We start from the raw sequence: 21044 nt of genomic DNA on the forward strand, positions 1-21044 counted from the left end.
CTGGCATTCAATATTTTTAAAAAGATGGCTCCAACTTGCCAATCAGGCTACTTCCCCCAATTGCTCATCTTTCTAAATTCTTTGTTCTCTTTGCCCCATGTCAGCCCTCTACAATGACTTCCAATGTCTACATCTAGTCTGACTATATCATTTTAAGCCATTAAAAATATCTTTATTGGTTTCCTTAACTTACAAAAGTAATGCATGTTCAATGGAGAAAACAAAACAATACAGAAGCAGATGAAGTAGAAAATGAGTCTGATTCTCCTCTGCCCTCCCCCTTCCTCAGGTTGGATTTAAGAATGAGTGGCCTTTTGGGCTGGGTGTATAGTTGGGTGTGAGAAAACACTTGCCTAGCATACACAAGACCATGGGTTTGATCTCCAGCAACACACACACACACACACACACACACACACACACACACACACACACACACGTCTCTTTATTATAAATCAATGGCCTTTCAAGATTTTTCAGTATTCTCCTATCATCCTACTAAACTGCTATGTCATAATAAACAGATTTAGAGGTATGCTTGTTTACATGAGTTCATAATACAAATCTGAAAAGGTTAAATTTAGAAAAATGTAGATCTTTATGTTTGTATTACAACTTATAGTTTGAAAGCTTTTTCCTTATTATTATCTCTCATCTCTGACAATCGTAAGAGAGAGAAATAGCATCTATTATTTAATCCCAATTTTGCAAATAAAAAATCTGAAATCCTGTCAAGCTGAGCAGCTCCCCTGGAATCTCCTAGCTGGGATAAGGTTCCAAGTTTTCTGGCCCCTTTTCTACTTTACCACACAAAAAGACCATATGGAAAACCACAACACAACAAGCAGCAACACTAATGGGAGGGAGGCCAGAAGCCAAAGAGAACCACCCAGAATATTCAAATATAAGCAGTCATGGCTTTACCTTGGGGAATGTGAGAATAAATTTGTTCCTTTGCTTCTCTTCTATGGCAAAGATAAAACTTCAGGAAATCTTTCAACAGGTAGAAGATTCAGGACTATAACTGTTTAAGGTTAATGGCTTTCTATTCCCCAAAAAATGCCTTGCTCTTGAAAGCCACAGGGCTCTGCAGAACTTAAGTAAGAAGATATGAGTTAGGTGTGTCAGGTCCAAGCTGGGGATGCCTAGCAGGGACAAGATTTTTAGATTTTTCTTTTCCTTTTTGAACTGGGGATCAGACACAGGGGATCGTTAACTCTGAGTTACATCCCCAGTACTTTTATTTTGAGACAGGGTCTTGCTAAGTTGCTGAGGGTCTAAGTTGCTGAGGCTTGCCTTGAACTTGTGATCCTCCTACTTCAGTCTCTGAAGTAGGGATTATAGGTGTGTGCCATCACACCCAGACATTTATCTATTTTTTAGACTAACAAATTCCTAGAAGTGGAATTGCCAAGGAAATCAATGGACATGCAGGCATTGTGTTGTCTTCCAGAGAGACTGTGACAATCTATACTCTTACCAACTCCATTTGTGTGGGGGTAGTTGGGTTTTATTTGGGGTAGGGTACCAGGGACTGGACTCAGGGGCCCTCAACCACTGAGTCACATTCCCAGCCCTATTTTGTATTTTATTTAGAGACAGGGTCTCACTGAGTTGCTTGTGCCCCACTTTTGCTGAGGCTGGCTTTAAATTTGTGATCCTTCTGCCTCAGCCTCCCGAGCCACTGGGATTACAGGCATGCTCCACCATGCCTGGCTGGGTACTCATTTTTAAAGTCAAAAAGACCTGAATTAGTTTCAAGGGAAGCTTGAAAGTTTCCTTTGTCAAATTACCTTTGTTAATACTCCTTTCCTTTCATGGGTGTAATACTGCTTACTTTGCAAAGCTAGTTTTAGAATGACATGGAATAATATATGTGAAATGTTTTATAGCATGTATGGTGTTTATTTGTATGTTGCTCTCTCCTTATTTATAATATCATTACCATCTAAAGTATTCATCAACCCAAATTTCCTTTTCTCACACACACACACACACACACACACACACACACACACAAAAGAATATCTTGGAATTCTGACTAACTTGAACTTTGCTAATCAACAAGAGTATTACTCTCTTACTGAGCTTTAGTCTGAGCCTCCCAGGAAAGCCTTGAAGCCAATTTCCACAGCTCTATCTTTCATGACTAAATCACAAAGAGACAAACACTCCTATCTTCCTCCAAATTAACTTTAGTAGGATCTTAATCAGGGCATACCTACTCCCCAGGACACTGTGATTAGGCCATTTTAATAGTTGGCCCTTTTTTCAGTAAAACATGACACTATATTACAACCCACTCCCTATGTCCTCCTACAGCCTAACAAAAGCAGAATCTAGAGCATGGTTTCTTGGGGTTTTACCAACAGTACTAATTTACAGTTGAAATTAACCAAGGCCCAGTGACAACTCTCTGAGATGCCAAAAGAGGGCAGTGTAGTGTCACGGTTAAAAGCTGGGCTTTGATGTCACATAACTGGGCTTGAAATGGCTTTGCCACTTAGCTGTGTGTCCCTGGATCTCTCTTTTCCTCTCTATAGATTAAGGGATAGCTCCTTTACAGAGTTGCAAGGATTAAATAAAAATGTTATGTGTCTGTAGCAGTAAGTGCTCACAAACAGCAGGACACACCCCTGGAGGAAGCTTGGTTGAATATGACAGTCAGACTGATATAGGATTACCAAGTAAAGGAAATAAGACTGAATTCATTCAAGTCATACATTCACTCAACAGGTATATAGTGAATGTCTATAAAAAATAAAATAAAGATATTGTGTTCATCTACAACTAAAAACATTTTTTTTAAAAAAAATACCTTGTAAGTCATCTGAAGAATATGAGTGGAAGTTGTTGAAATGTGAGGGGCTACACTGAGCATCCCTGCTACTGGCAACATTTTCCTCTGGTATCTCTTCTCATTGTATGAAAGGAATTGGGCTTCAGATAATTTCTGCGGTGACTGTCCAGAAGAGGAAAGCAAAGTAATATGGAACAGGTCCTTCTAGAAACAGAATGTGGCACTCTGGATTCTTGCTGCCCAAAGAAGAGCTAGACATGAGGAATGTGGGTGGGGTATCTAAGACTGTGAGGCTCTCATTAGAAATCCTATGTAGTTGGGCCTCCAAATCTGTGGGTTCCACATGAGTGAAGTCAATTAATTTAAGATTGAGAATATTTAGGAAAAAAAGTTGAGTCTACACTGAACATGTACAAACATTTTTTTCCTTGTACTTACTCCCTAATTATATAACAACTACTTTTTACATGGCCATTTATATTGTGTTAGGGATTATAAATAATCTAGAGATGATTTAAAATATATAGGAGGATGTGCATGTGTTATATGCAAATACTAAGCCATTTTATAAAGGAACTTGAGTATGCATGGATTTTGGTATTGGCAGAAGTCCTGGAACCAATTCTCCATGGATACTAAAGATGACTATACTTGGTGATTGTTACTCCACAGTTCCTAATGTTTTCTGGCTGCTGCATAGCAGTCCCCAGCCAGCCTCCACTTCTCCAACTTCCTGATTCAATAGAGACTCTATTGCATTGGACATAGTGACCAAAGGACTAACAGGTATTAGGCTAGGTAATGGAGGTACAGAACTTTTGTGGACAGGGGCACGGCCTGGGCATGGGTACAGGTTTGTAAGAAGCAGCTCCCAACTTTTATGTGCTTCCCAGTTAGCTGGTTTACAGGGCTTACAGGGATGAATGTGCTATATTTGTCAGGGGTGCACACAGCACATAGGCTCTACAGTGTCACCTCTGTGAGGAGAAGGAACTAGGAGTGGAGAGCCTAGGGCAGCATAGGAATGCCAAAATACCAGAAGGTAATAATTGTGTTCCAGCTCTCAAAGCTCCCACCCCCCGCCCCCACACCGGGTACCAGGGATTGAATTCAGGGGCACTCAACCACCGAACCACATTTCCAGCCCTATTTTGTACTTTATTTAGAGACAGGGTCTCACTGAGTTGCTTAGTGCCTTGCCATTTCTGGGGCTGGCTTTGAACTCACAATCCTTCTGCCTTAGTTTCCTGAGCTGCTAGGATTATAGGCATGCACACTGTGCCCGGCTCTCAAAGGTTTTTTAACTTGGCAGGAAAAAGAAAAGGACTTAATAGTGCTAGAGCTGCCCAACCTATTCTTTCTCCCAACTTCTATCAGCCTACATCCCAGCTAAACAGGAAACCATGCTTGGGTCTCTGCCAATGCCCAGGCTGGGGCAGGAAGCTCAGGAAACAAGTGAGAAAGACCCTCCTCAGCACAGACGTCTACTCAGAAATCCCTGGAAAGGTAAAAGCAACCCAAGCCTCCTAAACTCTTTCCCACAGGAGAGAAGACAAGAGCTATTTCTACTTCTGGGATCAAGCATATCCCCAGAAGGATTCACAGAGAGCAGACCTAGAACTTCCTGAGGGGAGATAATGCTGTCTCAGTCAGAATAGAAAAGTTAGCGCCCTCCCCTAAGGGAAATACAGGTTATCAGTGAAGCAGGGAAGTATATGAGACCTAAAGATATCCTAGTGTCATCTTGTGTTGATAAAGAAGGAAATGATGGTGCAGAATAAGGGCAGAGGTGGAAAAAAGTAGACCTAAAGAAGAGAGGGCCAAAGACTAACTGATACTGATGGGGATGAAGGCAGAAAACTAAAAGGGGTTCTTTGTTGTACAAATGTGAAGGAAACTAATGAAATAATGGGCTGCAGTAATGACAATCAAGGGTTGTTAAAAACACTAGGTAAAAGGCTGAAGGGGGAATTCTGTAATGGATTTGCAATCAGGCAAATTACACCACTAATCAATTTGAAGTCACAAAAAATAGGACATGTCATGTGTCTCCTCATGGAAATGAAGATCACACCTCAGAAGGCAAGCTGGAAAGTAAATGGCGCACCTCAAGCATTCTTCACAAAAAGTCAGATCTGGGGCTGGGGATGTGGCTCAAGCGGTAGCGCGCTCGCCTGGCATGCGTGCGGCCCTCAGCACTACATACCAACAAACATGTTGTGTCCGCCAAGAACTAAAAAAAATAAATAAATAAATATTAAAAATTCTCTCTCTCTCCCCTCTCTCACTCTCTCTTAAAAAAAAAAAAAAAGTCAGATCTGAATCTGATCAAACCTTGACATCTAACTAATTTGCAGAAATATAGGAGACAGAAGAATAGGATAAGAAACACCACAGGGATGCAATCAACAAAACCCAGAATGTGGGAGACTTTACAGAGCAAAGGACTTATTTTTAAAAACAAATCAATTGTAAGAAAAAGTAGGAGGAACTATAGATTAAAAACATATAAGCTTGGTGTGATGGCACATGCCTGTAATACCAGTGACTTGAAGATTGCAAGTTCAAGGTCAGTCTCAGCAATTTAGTGAGACTGTGCAACTTGGCAAGACCCTGTCTCAAAATTAAAAAAAAAAAAAAAATGGACTGAAGATTTTGTTCAGTGGTAAATCACCCCTTAGTCCCTAGTACTAAAGAAAAAAAAATTTTTTTAAAGAGACATCAATCAAATGCAATATGTAGGCCAGATTCAAACAAACCAACTAAAAATTTTATGTTAAGGAATTACTGGTTTTAGGTGTGATAATGGTATTATGGTTATGTTAAACATGAACTTTTTTAGAGAAACATACCATGATCGTATAGTTGAATAATTGTTCAGAATAATCCAGTGGGTAGGGTATGGGGGAGGCAAGATTAGTCTGGTGTCAATAACTGTTGAAGTTGAGTGATGTATACTAGTAGGTTCATTTTACCTTTTTCCTCTGCTCTGTGTATGTTTGAAATTTTCCATGACAATATGTTAAAAAAATGGAAGAAAATAAGCAGACTGGAACTGCCTCCTTCTTTAGTCCATTGATGACAGGACTGGGAATGGGGAGGAACAGCAATACAGACCTTTTTGAATCTTTCTTGAGTTCTGAGAGCTGAACTTTGGGAACTAAAATAGAAGCAGGATACTTTTACCTACCATCAACAGTGGGCTCTCCAGGAAGGTCCCACTATGCCAATAGCACTCTGCCACAGGCATGGCATGGAGGGGCAAGGGCAGGGCCTCAGCTATACTCCAGAGCTCCCCCTGCCCAGATCCACTCAGTGAAATCCTCTCTGGGAATAGATGGGAACACAGAGCACTTCCATCTCTAGCCTGATCTCACCACAGCCTTGTAAAGGAAGCTGAGGACTCTTCTTGTTTGGTGAAAAGAATAAACCATCTCCTTACCCTTTCCCACAAAAGTTCCCTTGGGAACCACTGATGGAAAAAGGAAATCACCAACCCTTTCATCACCATCAACCCTAGACCAGAAATGATGGAGTAATTTGCAGTTCATTTTCACATGTATGATCTTATTTATTTTACAAATAGCCCAAAAGAGGTTAGGAGACAAGCCAAAGGTCAACAAATTGGTAGCTAGAGTGTACCCAGCTGACTTCCCACCACTGCTGGGCTCAGCTCCTGCCTTGAGGCCTGTGTCCCTCACTAACTCATCCTGGTCTTCCCATCCACTAAAGGATACTCAAACTGATTTCTCTTGAGGAAGCTTCTGGGAGATTGTCCTACTATTGCATCTCAGACCCTGGCAAATGAAGGATATGAAATGAAAGGGTCCATGAGGAAGCCTATCAGCTTCCTTATGGAAGCTGGTCAGTCAAATATTGATTCCTGACAAGTTTTCTTTGGTGTCAATGTTTTCTACCTTAAATACCACCCTACAACTTGGTCTCTCTCCCTGACTTTTATAGGTTCTCGCTCTTCTTCCCCAAGCCATTAGCCACCACTACTTACCCATGTCATTATCCTCACTTGTCCTTTCTCTGAGTCTATGTTTTCCTTTAAGCCAGGGATGGAAGCATCAGGTCAACTGAGAGCAGACAGGACTTTCTGGAAAATCTTCAGGGAATAGCTTTAGGATTCACAGGAAGCCCAGTGAAGGCCTCTCTCATCAGATGCTGCAATCTGTACACCAATGTGACTAGTGGTTTTCCCCTTAGGGAAAATTCTGTGTGCTCTCACACAGAATGGCCTGTAGCATTTGGTTTTTGTGGTAAGCAGAATGTGAGCCTCATGCTGACATACTAAGAATAGGACATCCAGGCTGGCATTCTTCCCGCCCTCCTCCAAGATCTCTAGATACTTTTTCCACCTCTAGGAAGATGCGTGCAAGTCATACAGTGTTGGAAGATTCAGGTAGGAGCTCTTCATCAGCAGAGCTGTTTTTGATCATTAAATATTAAAGATCACAAATCTATTATTAGCCCTATGACAAAGCTGGCAGTAGTTATAAGCTCTGCTACCAATGAAAGAAGGGCTACATTGATCCTCCTATGTCCCTCACTTCTAAAAACTTACCTAATGCTACAAAGAGAGGATGGAGAAAGGCCAATTTAGAAGGAACTCAAATTGTACAACTCAGCTGGGAGCCCCTGACCCACTGGGGAGCAAGAAGTAAATTATTCCTCGTCAGAGCATTCAAGGTCCTTCTCATCCTGTGGTCTAAATTTAAACATTACTTTCTCATAGGAGCCTTACCTGACATCCCTAATCTACTGTAGGAGGAAAATTATTTTCTCTTATTCTACCTTGTTCTTGTCTTTTCTACCACTTGTCATAGTTTGTAATTTTATTTGTGTGCTTATTTGTTTTTTCTCTACCACTGGATTGCCGGGTCATAAAAGCAGGGAGCATGTTCACTTTTTTCATTATTTTATTTCCTATGTCTGGTACAATGTCTTTCATGCAACAGATGCTCAAAAGATGTTTTTTGAATAAATAATGAATTCCCCAACATATATTCCTCTGAATCTCCCATCGTTTCCCAGCATGTAACTAACTTCTACTTTACTCACTAATTCTGACCTACTCATTTCTCTCCATGTCTCTACTGTTCCCTCCTTAGAATTACCACGCAATCTCTTCTCCACTCTTACTCATCCTTAAAGGAAACAGAGCAAGTTTCTTCTTTGCTAAGTTGTAAGTTCTGAGAATAGAAGCTATATGCCAATGAGATCAAATGGGAGTTGGGGAACAAGACTCATAATACAACATATCAAAGTGGCACCCTAAATCAGAATAAAAGCTTTGGGATTGGTTGAGAGCATAAAAGAATAGTTGGATAAGCTTCCTGGAAAAGGAGGGTTCACAATGATCTCCGAGAGTGGAATAGTTAGAGAAGGAGATGGGAGAGAAATCTTAAGAGGAGAGAAGGTCTGAGGATACCAATAGATGAGAAGAGGTGAAGGGCTTGGTCAGATCTTTAAGAAAGTAATTTCATGAATAGCTGTGAGGACAAAAGCCTAGTGTAGATGGCTTAAAGACCAGTGAAGTTTAAGCTTGATGTATAAGAGTTTAAGTAAGTCCCAGGTTGTGAAGAAAATATCCTGAGCCTGGGAGCCAGGGTACCTGTGTTCTAGTCTAGACAATGCCAACCTTCAGCAGAGTAATGGCTGGGGCTGTCCTTGCTTATCTGTAACATGAGAAAAAATTATTTTCCTAATTTAGTTCACAAGGTGGTTCACGTGCTCTGGAAACATCTTTTCATCTACCTTATAAAGGAATTTAAGATAGGGTTAAAAACATTGCGCTTTACACAAAGATGATGCAGTAGGACCAATAGGACAGGTAAAATAGAGAACTTGCATCTCATTGAAGGAAAGAGAAGGATGCATAAAAAAAATGGTATTTTTGTAATAGGTCTTGGAATATAAGAAAGTTGGTATTACAGAAATAGGACAGCATTCCTCATGCTAGTTCCACAGTGGAGTGTGTGTGTGTGTGTGTGTGTGTGTGTGTGTATGTGTGCTTGTGTGTGCTGGTAATTGGACCTAGGGCCTCAGGCATGCTAGGCAAGTGTTCTACCACTGAGCTATATCCCAAGCCCTCACAGTGGATTTTTAAAAACATCGTTATATTGCACATACACAGAGCCTCGTTTACTGCTCAAATATTATTCTTTGCTCCTATTTTTGAAAGAGCATGGCATGTTACAAGGAGCAGTGTGTTTTACAGGTGTCCTCTGGTGCATTTTAAGAATTGCTACCCCAGGGAATGGGGTGGCAGATAGGATAACATTCACACTTTTCACCCACTGGCCCTGGTTCCTCCCTGTGCAGCCATAGGTAACACAAAGTCTAATTTCTTTTTCTTTCCTAAGCCCAGTTCTTTAGGCATTTGAAAATCTTACAATGCTTCCTCTGAGACTATTTATTCACAGGCTGAACTGCCTCAGTTCTTCCAACTGTTCTCACACGAAGTGGTTTTGACTCCTTTCATTACTCAGTCACTCCCTCTCTTGAGTGATATCAGCAGAGAATGCAGAGCTTCAGATAGTGCTGACCAGTAAAGAAGAGAGAAGACTAGAATCATCACTTCCTAGGACCTGAACTCTATACTTTTAAAAATGAAGTCCAACAGCACATTAATTTCCCTGGTGGCTGTTATGTAGTAGTCTTTCCCCCTCCTCCACTCCTGTGGTACTGGGGATTGGACTCAGGGATGCTTTACCACTGAGCTAGATCACCAACATCCCTCACACCTTTATTTTTTAAAATTTAATTTAAGTTTTATTTTTGTAGTACAGGGGATTGAATCCAGGGTCTCATACATGCCAGGGAGGTGCTCTATCACCAAGCCACATCCTCAGCCCCCTTTTTATTTTTTTATTTTGAGACAAGGTCTCACTAAGTTGACTAGACTGGCATTGAACTTGTGATCCTCAGCATCCTGAGTAGCTAGGATTACAGGCATGCACCTTCAAACCAAGATAATGGTCTTATATAAAGCCTTCTATCCACTGAAACACTAGCTATTTGCTAAGAGCCATAGCTAAGTGGTAATGATGCATGGCATTTTTGGTTGAAAGGTGATGCCAGCAAGCCATTGAGATGATATGATTATGTTAAGATCTGCATTCAAATGGATATTAGACCCCTGCTGTCCACCTCAGCCTGCCACAGGACTCCTGGAGAGTTCCTATTGGTTGGGAAAGTGCAGTAGGAGGGAATTCCGGAAGAGGGATTTCCTGTTGGAGTGTGTGCCCAGGAGAACACGCATGTGTGGGTCAGCATATTTCCCGAGAGCATACAGGGCATTGGCGGGAGTTTCAAAATAAAGTTTGTTCCTGTTTGAGTGGCTCGTGATTTTGTGCCCAGCCAGACTGCGGCAGCTATTCAATCATACAGACTCATTTAGATTCTATTTAAACTTTACCTTGCTGAATTCAGGTAGCTTTTTTTGTTTTAATCTCCGCTATTTTTCTTAGAATAAGAGTTGTAAGTAGGGGGCTGGGGATATAGTTCAGTTGGTAGAGTGCTTGTCTTTCATGCACAAGGCCCTGGGTTCAATCCCCAGCACCACCAAAAAAAAAAAAAAAAAAAAAAAAAGAGTTGTAAGTATTAAAACACCATCTCACTAACCCCAGTAGACCCATTACCTGTATTGCCAGTCTGCCTAGCTTGAGATGTGATTCCAGGTTTTTACCTTTGATTTTACACTGCTAACGCAAAGAGCTACCCTATTTAAAATATGTTTTAAGTTCAATATAACAATAGGTAGAGCCATTATCATGAAATCTCAACTGACCATAATGGAAGTATAATATCAATATTATGGGTACGGGCAGCCCTATAGTAATCTGTGCTGGTCAGATCACATAAAGGGATCTATGTCTAGTATCAGGGATGAGAAACTTCAAAGTATCCACTGAAGTAGTAGCTAGGGTTACTAGGGATTTGGAAATCATTCTCCAGGGAACTCATGGAAGGAAAAAACAGGGTCTACTTAGCCTGGGGGTTGGGAAAGATTGTTGAGGTTTTATGCCAAAATGATAGGGACTGGCATCTGCAGTAACTGCTGGCTTAAGTGACACTTCTTGTGGCCTATTTCTTCTTGGCCTTTGGTCAAGGGCTTACAGCTTCATTTTAAGCATAGCCAACCATTCATATGATATTCATGAGATCTCTTCCTGAATCTGCCTCTTTTTCCCTCTAAACTATTTAGAAGAGTCAAAGGTTACTCCTTCTCACCTGGCCCATCTATTTTCAAAGGATTATTAACTTTATATTAATCTATTCTTCAAAAACCAGTGCTGAAGATCAGGTTAGTAAGGTCAATTTTTCTCTATTAATTTCTTAAAGAGCCCTATCATAAGAATCAAACCTCTCAGTGAAAACAGAATGCTGAGCTGGCTAACATCCCCCAGAGTCTTCCTTTCCTGTGTTCTTTGCCCAAGATAACTATGATGATTCAGGGCTGCCAGGATGGCAACCAGAACACCAAAACTGCTGTTCTTCCTGCTGAAGATCATGGAAGACATGGAAAATCAACCATATCACTATTTCTCATGAAACCAGGACTCTGCTTCAGAATCCTTCTTAACACAATGCTCTGGATAGCTACTACTAACTAATAGGCATTGGTATAAGGGATGAAACTCCTTATAATTTATGCTTTATGTCACCTATGGAGGGCATAAAATGATTATGTAGGAATGCCCCTTCAGCTTGTTGTGAACAGTGAGGATATTTATTGCAGGTGAAATATTCTCTTAAGTCAGGAATCCATTTTTCATTTTAAATCCTCATTGAGCTGGGATTCTTCCTGACAAGATATTTGGAATATAATTTTTATCTGTTGCCTGTGAGAACACAAAGGACAGCGACAACCCATAGGTATTAAACAAAACAAAACAAAACAAAACAACCTAAAGCATGAGTTAACCATGTCAGGATTAAAAGTAAAGTTCAACATGGCTAAAGTATACAGTATATAAATTACATCTTTTTTTTTTTAAAGAGAGAGTGAGAGAGGGAGAGAGAGAGAGAGAGAATTTTAATATTTATTTTTTAGTTATCGGTGGACACAACATCTTTGTACGTGGTGCTGAGGATCCAACCCCGGGTCGCACGCATGCCAGGCGAGCGCGCTACCGCTTGAGCCATATCCCCAGCCCAATAAATTACATCTTAAAACAGCTGTCAAAAAAAAAAAAATAGGGACATGAGGAAAGTAAAACTCCCTTAGAAATATCATCATAAAATCAAGGCTCTTAGTATTTGCTTTTGTACCAAAGTTTACTAGAAACTTCCTAATTGATGGTAGTTAAGTACAGACTTTAAAACAAATCAACATCTCACTAGAGACTAGCGCAGGGCAAAACGGTGTTAATTATAAAGAGGCTCTAAAGAATGGGGAAGAAAATAAATCTAGACTGGATCACAACACAGATTAATTTCTAAGCTTTTGGGTTTTCCAAAATGTAGTCCATGAAGACACATTGATTCTATAAGAGTGAGCTGTTGTAAAAAAAAAAAAAAAAAAAAAAGTACATCTTCTTCACAAGCTCTTCATCCCTACCCTGTCCTTGTTTACTCCCCTTATATCAGAAGATGTACATTAAACAGGGATGAGAGGTGGGAGGGAAAGGGAGTGAGAAGGGAAATCGCATGGAAATGGAAGGCGATCCTCAGGGTTATACATAAGGACATATAAGAGGAAAGGAGGGGTAAGACAAGATAATACAAATCGAAGAAATGATTTACAGTAGAAGGGGTAGAGAGAGAAAAGGGGAGGGGAGGGGAGGGGAGGGGAGGGGGATAGTAGAGAATAGGACAGACAGCAGAATACATCAGACACTAGAAAGGCAATTTGTCAATCAATGGAAGGGTAACTGATGTGATTCAGCAATCTGTATATGGGGTATAATTGGGAGTTCATAACCCACTTGAATCAAATTGTGAAATATGATGTATTAAGAACTATGTAATGTTTTGAACGACCAACAATAAAAAAAAATAAAATTAATGCTAAAAAAAAAGGGGGTCTGTAGTTAAATAATCTTGAGAAATATTTAGTTAAACACAGTTGAAAATGTTTATTTCAGGACTTCTGAGAGCCTTTAAAATTCTAGTTGAAACTGGGAGTAGTGGCTCATGCTTGTAATCCTAGTGACTCAGGAGACTGAAGCAAGAGGATTACAAATTTGAGACCAGACATGGCAACCTAGTGAGACCCAGTCTCAAAAATAAAATAAAAAGGGCTGGAGGTATGGTTCAGTGGTAGAGGAATTCTGCGTTCAACCCTGAATACTATCGCAAAGGAGAAAAAAACCAAAACACTAATTAACATTGTGGTATGATAGAATGTATAGTGCTTCCCAAAGGAATTTTCCTATGGAGACTCCCCCTACCCCATGAAGTATGCCATAGGATTAATATTCCTAACAATATACTAAGGGAAAAGTAGATCTAAGCCATGCTTGTATAAGGGCTTCGTCAACTCCTTTATAAGGATAAAATCCATATGGAAACTATAAATCATTTTATAGCATGTACATAATTATATTTAAGTTAACTATAATATATATGGCTCTCACTCTACAGTTTGGGTGTAGTTAATTCAGTAAATCTTAGTTAAACTAAGTTAAACTTAGACTAAGTGCACTTTAACTAAGATTTGGATGTAGCTCAGTGGTAGAGTGCTTGCTTACCTACCACTTGCAAGGCCCTGGGTTCAATCCCTAGAATCAAAAAAAAAAAAAAAAAAAAAAATAGTGCCTTTTAGGTACTGTTTTAGATAAATAGATGAACTGGACTTTATGAGAACCAAGAGAATGGTGACCAAAGTGAACAAAACCAGGTAAGGAGCCACAGCAACTGGGCTTTTGTCATTCTTATATTTCTTAGGGGTAAGAGTCATTCAGAGAACACCCTTCATGGCAGTTAGTCTCTTCTTGCTTATGCATATAACCATATACATTCATCAAAGAAACTTAATATTGACTTTCAATAATCACATCCATATGATCTTCAACTTGACATCTCAGAATGACAAAATAACAACAAACACAGGAACACATTTGTTGGAACTGGCTCCTAAGACTGTAGTATAAGGGAAAACTCCTGCAGGCATGTTTACACTCCCTCTCCTAGGCCAGACCCTCTGGACCTCCATCCTAGAGAACTTTTCCACTCCAGAGTTCCTCCCTGAAGCCCAGAAGCTCACTTGGCTGTCCCACAGCAAGGTCTTGGGTCATGTGCCAATTTCAACTACAGAGCAGAGCCAGATCCAGAGTTTTATCCAGCTCTGCCTCCTTCCTTCCTTCCTTCCTTCCTTTCTCCCACCCTGAAAGTCAAATTCCCACCAAAGTCTCCTTAGGAAACAATGACTTGGGACTGTCCCAAGCTATACCTCGATTCCTTTAGCCAGAACTTCTGGGTATTTGTCTTGGATAAGGGCTTTATCAACTCCTTTTAAGGATAAAATCCATATGGAAACTATAAATCATTTTATATAAATGTATATAATTATATTTAAGTTAACTATAATATATATGGCTCTCACTCTACAGTTTGGGTGTAGTTAATTCAGTGAATCTTAGTTAAACTAAGTTAAACTAACTTAGTTAACTAAGTGCACTTTAACTAAGATTTGGGTGCAGCTCAAATTCTGATTCTCCTCTTTCCACCTCCTCAGAGGCTCCCTGTACCAGTTTTCCCATGGTCTGCTGGAAGGTACAAGGCAACTAAGCCCAAGAAGTGGTTTCCATGTTCCCTTTCCACACATAAGTCTCCATCTTTCAAGGAGGGAAGAGGGTCTCTGAAGTGAATCAGATCTAAGTAAAGAAGTCTGTTTTCCACTTCTGTTCACCCTAGGCTACAGGCAAGGACAGCAGGCAGCTGGGGCCTGGGAATGACTCAGCCTGAATCCCAGCTACCATGGAAGCACCTGTCTAGTAGAGTCTAAAGTACCTTTGAGTGATCTCACCCTAGAAGATTGCTCCTTTGGCATACTTTGGAAGGAAGTAGCACCAGTTTTTTACCCTAAGCCCAGCTTTCAGAGTGGTCTCTGAAAAGGGAGATATAAGTACTTTTCTATTCTCACAGATAACGCCATAACACACACATACACACACACACACACACACACACACACACACACTCTCTCTCTCTCTCTCTCTCTCTCTCTCTCTCTCTCAAAGAAATGAATGAGAGGGCCTACAAGTAAAACCATAAGTTTGACAAGAAAGATAGTAAGAGCCCAGCCAGAAACTGCAACATAAAACACTCAAAATACAAAGGATTTTATTTTTCCTTCATCTAAGTGCTGCAGAGAGAAAAACAAAACAAAAACCCATTCATGGCCTTGCTATCACCAATTCTCCTGTATTCAACAAAACAGAGGAAAAGTTTTCATTGGTAGGTGAACACATTTCCCAGCAGCCCTTTTGAGGCTGTGGGTCAGTGCTACTTTCACGTTTAGTCTGGCCATGTCTTTTCTTTTTTCTCCCAGTACTGGGAATTGAACCCAGGGCCTTGCACTGGCTAGGCAAGTGCTCTACCACTGAGCTCCTCAGCCCCTTTTAAATGTTTGAGGCATCATCTTGATAAATTGCTGAGGCTGTCCTTGAACTTGTGATCTCCTGTCTTAGCCTCCTGGGTAGCTGAGATTACAGGCATGCGCCACAACTTCTGGCTCATCTTTGGTTTTCTACAACTCATAACCCGAACTCATAACTCCATTGCTTCAGCAATAGAGCAAAGGAAAATAGCAGCCTTCTCTGTTACAAGCAATCTCTGAGGCTAAGAGGTCCACAGGCCTCCAAATCTCCTAAGGTTCCTTCTTCCACCCAATGTTCATACCAGAAACCTGGGAGTCATCCTTAACTCACATTCTACCTCCAAACAGGTACCATATTCTGTTATTCTGCCTTATTACCATCTACATATCTATCCCCTATCTCTCTGATTTTTCTTTAGGGTAGAATTTATTATCTCTTGCCTGGATTATTGTATACACCTCTATATTAACTTCCCAACTTCCAATCTCATTTTCTCCAACCCCTCATTCACCACTGGAGTGATGAACTCAAATTTGATCATGCTATTCCCTTAATTACAAACTTACTGTACATTCCAAATGTATCCTTTTTGTTTCTTCCTCCATGCCCCTTGCCTGGAATTCCTTCCCTTGCCTCATCTTGTTGTTCTGCTAAGCTTCTAGTCCTTTTCCAAGAGCCAGTTCAGCAAGGTCTCCTCTGTGAAGCCTTTTCTAACCACCTAAGGAGGACCCATCTCATTTGACTTTGGTCCTATTGGACTGGATTCTTACTTCTTTTTTAGTGCTTTCTAACCTATAGTGCCTCAATGTGTTCTAGACCTTGGATACCCCTGGAGTAAGTTTCTGTGTCATTGTGCCCTGGATAATACCTAGCAGAAAGTAGGTTCTCACTTAGCGTTTGTTGGATGAAAGACAAATGGTAAGGGGCTGAGGGCCTAAGCAAGCCTCATTTTGCAACAGAGAAAGATAGGAAAGGGTGTCTTCTTTCCAGAAACCTGACAAATACTGCTGGGCCATGAGCCATATGGACCTACTAGGAGAATCCACTCTTAAATTGAAAAGTCAACTGACTATAAGGAATAACATAAAGGTGCCCAGACCATAGAATACCTGTAGGTCAATTTTCCATAGTGGCTACTGCTGTCTTTATAATGTGCTCCCTGGCACTTTCAGAAGCTTCTATGGGCCACTTACTGCACAGTAATCCTGACCATCCCCATCGCTCAGTGTCAGAGGGAATACAGCCTGAAACTCCTTGCCAAGCTCCTGTAGTAAGTATCAAGGCAGAACCTCAGCATTCTTCACTTTCTAAGGGAGTTGTCACCTTTCTTGGGAACACCTTCCATTCCATCTCCACCCTTTTCTGACTTGTATAAAAACTTTCCTACCACCATTTGAGCCCATTCATCCTTCTGGCCTCCACTGGAGAGATCTGATTTGTTTCTGTATCTTTAAATTATCTGGAACTAAGTAGAGACACAGCAAATAATCATGAACTAAACAAATGAGTTAAAGGATAATCTAGTTTCAGTGAGGCCAGACAAGCATTTCTCGCAAGAGTGCAGGATCCAATCTGTTGCCATATGCCATTCTTTAAGTATCTTTGGCCTCTAAAAGCATCAGCAGGGTGTTGCCTGACACAATTAAGTACTTAAAGGCTCCATTTGTTTTTCTTGCAACAAATCTCTTCCTCCCAACTACAGCTGATGACAGACTTTGCAGCTATAGCATCAGACTCAGCAGACAAACAGGACCAGAGAGCCTATGCCTACCACTCCTACAAACAATGGCCCAAACTCATCCTAATTGTTCAAGAGAAGACAGTTAGGAGTTTCCCTAGTTCAGTGGCAGTATATGGCTCAGAGCTTACATACTAAGCCATTCCAAAGTTTCTTGGAGAGAATCTATACTCAGACATACTCAGGATTGCCTGGGAGACAGACGCAGCAGGAGTGGATCCCAGGGAATAAGATCTTCAAGAGGAGCTCTCATTTCTTTCATAAGGAGATAGGAAGAGACCCTGGGGAGCTCAAGAATAAGCCAAGGTCTGGTTCAGCTGCTGAGATGCAGCCTGACCAATTAAATAATTGGTGTGATGGGGAAAGGAGGGAAGCCACTCCTTTCAGGCAAGATCCAGCCCCAGGCAGGAGGCTCTGGGCAGCTGTGCAACAACAGGGCAGGGATCTCTTCCTCTTCCTCCCACTAGCTGAGAGCTAATGATTAAATTAGCACCTTGGAAACACCCAGATCTCCTGGTTGCTCCTTCTTGCTCAGCTCCTGACACTCCCCCAGGCCTCCTTCTCAAGCTGATTTTCTCTTTCAAGTAAAAGAAGAAAAGGGGGAAAAATGATGCCTTCTCCTTCAGCTCACCTTTCCAAGTAAGGAATGGCTTCTAGATTCTTCCCACTACTCTGGGGTAGAGGAGGTTTTGATGATAAGAGCCCAAATAACTGGCCTTTTGGGTACTCAAGGTCCTGAAAGAGGCAATGATGTTGACACCAGATTGCCCTGTTTCCTTTGGGATTAAAGAGGCAGCACCCCTTTTCCCTCAGGAGGAGCTCATTCAGAAAGTACTGCTTTTTTTTTTTTTTGTTTGTTTGTTTGTTTTTTTGGTTCTGGGGACTGAACTCAGTAGCACTCAACCACTGAACCACATTCCCAGCCCTATTTTGTATTTTATTTAGAAACAGGGTCTCACTGAGTTGCTTAATGCTTCACCTTTGCTGAGGCTGGCTTTGAATTCATGATCATCCTGTCTAAGCATCCTGAGCCACTGGAATTACAGGTGTGGGCCACCACTGTGCCCGGTTCAGAAAGTGAACAAGAGAAATAAAACTTCACCAAACTGTGAGCTCCAGGAGGAAAGGGCCATATCTGTGTCTGTGTTGCTAACCATTCCCTGATATCTAGTGTAGTGTTTGAAACAGGGCAGATGCTCAATAATTATTTAGTAAATCACTTGCTAAATCAATGAAACCAGGTTCTATGATATACTTTGGAAGAGAGAGTGGGGAGCTACTGTTTAAATTTCAAATGCATAATTTGTCTTCATTTTCATAAAAGGAAAAGGAGACTTCCTAGAGGTCTCCATAAATAATGGTAATAAATAAAAGAGATCACAGCTAAATCCAAGCCTGGAACCCTAATTTTATAGTCTACCTGAGTACCCCTAAAGAACCATTTTTGCTCTCTCTTCTGCATTTTACCTCTGTGATATCTTCTTGATTGCTAATGCTCCAAATGAAGGCTCCTGTATTTTGTTGAGACCAGCAGAGTCTTGTATGGGGAAATGCATATAAGACTCTGCTGGTCTCAACAAAATACAGAAATAATCTGGGGACAGAGGTCAAGAAGCTGGGCAATGTTTATGACCTCCAAATGGGGGAGGGCTATATTGCTATTTCTATAAGACTCACTCAACCTCAATAAAATATTCTTTTGCAGACAAGGGCTACTTTAGTCTTCAAGAAAAGGGTCTGCCAATAGCTACAGTTATTCTAATAAGTACCTCCTTGCCACAAATACTTTTACTCCAGGATCACACAGCAGAAGTAGCTTACTATTAAGAACTTCAGGGGGGCTGGGGATGTGGCTCAGGTGGTAGCGCGCTTGCCTGGCATGTGTGTGGCCTGGGTTCGATCCTCAGTACCACATACAAACAAAGATGTTGTGTCCACCGAAAAAACTAAAAAATAAATATTAAAAAAAAATTCTCTCTCTCTCTCTCTCTTTAAAAAAAAAAAAGAACTTCAGGCACTAGGCAGAGTGGCACACACCTATGATCCCAGAGACTCAGGAGGCTGAGGCAGGAGGAACACAAGTTTGAGGACAGCCTCAGCAACACAGTGAGACCCTGTCTTTAAAAAAAAAAAAAAAAAAAAAAAAAAGGACTGGGGATGTAACTCTGTGGTAAAGCACCCCTGGGTTTGATCCATAGTACCTAAAAACAAACAAACAAACAGCAACAAATCTCAGTCAATAACAGAGGCACAAAGGACAACTGAGAGATTCTGGTGGCCTTATTCCTTCTTCTCCTTCCTTGTACAGTTACTATCTTCCTTCTCAGGAACCCCAAATGGAAGACAAGAACCAACTCATTGCTTTCTTCTCCTGATTTACTTGAACCTCCTGCTTTCATTCTCCCTCCCTTTTGTTTCTTGGTTAAAAGCTTAGAAGTGGAAGGGTAATCTAGTCTGACAAGCAAGAATGGTTGGATAGAGAACCCATCAAGGAAAAATTTCCTAAACCAATCCAAAGTTCTTCAAGTTCATGATACAAACTCCCTCCTTTTCTGGCTCCAACATAATTCACTAGTGGCATCAGGCTACGAAAATGTCCTGCACCATCTCTTTACTTTCCTTAGTTTAAAATTGTACACTTCTATAAAGCTTCTCTGTTTTGGCATCTAGAACCAAGTCATCACAAAAGGGGGGAAAAGTCACTTATTTTCATTCACATCCAGTCATTGGGTGGCCACTAATAATTCTCTCTACCATTCCCCAAAAAGGCATGGCACAAAGGTGGTCATGGGTCCCTGCCAAGGCCCACCTTGTCTATTGATAATGGGCAGGTTACTTGCCTAGGAAGCCATAAAATACATTCATCAGCCAGAGGACTGCCTGCTCAAGGGCAGAACCTGTTCCTAGCCACCAGAGGAGGAGGCTTAGGGAGGCCCAGAGCTTCAGGACTTGGAGAGCTCAGCTCAGCTCCAGCAGAGAGCAAAGAATAGGGCACCCGCATCTTCAGGTTTCTGGCTTGCCCTGCCTCTTCCATCTCATGATGGCTTGGGCTCCAAGGGGGAGAAAACCAACAAGGCCTAAGAGCTCTCTCCCTTCCCGTCTCTCTAGACCAGCTGACTAGGCCTCTGCGCTTGCTATTCAGTAGCCGGACAGAGAGGTCAGTCCGCTAGATTCCAGGGCAATGGCCATCAGGCATGGTCTCCTTTAGGCCTGGCCTTCGTAAACCCGCGTCACCCGCCCCTTCAATCCCGTCGGCGCCGGCAGCGATGACATCATTCCTCTCTGACTCCGGGACCGAGAACCGGCGGCAGGATCCGCTCCCAGCAAAGACTCCAAGCACGTAGGCCTAGGATGACTGGGGCTCTTGCAAACCAGTGGGCACAAACCGCTTCAGCGCAGCCCCACCTTCTCTCCCATCGGTACCAGAGCGCTATCTTCAGTACCCTTGATCTCGATCTCGCCGCCGCACACTCTCCTTCCTGGTTCCGATCCCCCAGCCTGGCCTGCCTGCGCTCTTCTCAGGAAAAGAACTGATTTCCCAGGTCCTGCACGGACTCCCTGCCCCCACCGGTCCCAGACCGTGGCCCAGCGTTCCTAACCTCATTCAGCGGACTGGCGGGCAGGCCCCTCCTCTTCTAAAAGCCTAGTCCCAGTCTCTCTTAGCTTGATGGCTCCCTCCCCCTCCCTGAGCATCACAGGCCTCTAGGGCTAAGGGCCTATCCACCTTCAATCTCAGCCCCCTGGGCCTAGCGCCCGCGGTGCTCCATGACAGTTCCCTTGCTATCTTCCTCTATGGGGGCCTCCAATAGCGGTGTGCACCATTGTGCCCTGCTCTGTTCCATCCGACGGCGTTCCGCCTCCGCCGAGGTTGCCCTCCACCAGTACAGGTCCCTTCGCTCCCACACCCTGCTATTCTTCCGTTTTCTTGTCCGGTAAGTCTCCCTTCAGCGGC

At 41.9% G+C, this 21044-nt stretch overlaps 2 protein-coding genes across 7 annotated transcripts in view; one reads left to right on the forward strand and one right to left on the reverse strand.

The window, feature by feature from the left end:
* Fam219a (family with sequence similarity 219 member A) overlaps positions 1–21044 on the reverse strand; it is a 56607-nt gene that overhangs the window by 35028 nt on the left and 535 nt on the right. The window lies entirely within an intron of this gene.
* The window catches only part of Dnai1 (dynein axonemal intermediate chain 1), a 62289-nt gene continuing 62219 nt past the window's right edge, over positions 20975–21044 (forward strand). The window contains exon 1 of the mRNA XM_026387872.2: positions 20975–21024. The gene's annotated coding sequence lies outside the window, so the exon portion shown is untranslated. The remainder of the gene's footprint in view (positions 21025–21044) is intronic.

This window comes from Urocitellus parryii, chromosome 4, assembly GCF_045843805.1.
Source record: "Urocitellus parryii isolate mUroPar1 chromosome 4, mUroPar1.hap1, whole genome shotgun sequence".
Taxonomy (NCBI): domain Eukaryota; kingdom Metazoa; phylum Chordata; class Mammalia; order Rodentia; family Sciuridae; genus Urocitellus; species Urocitellus parryii.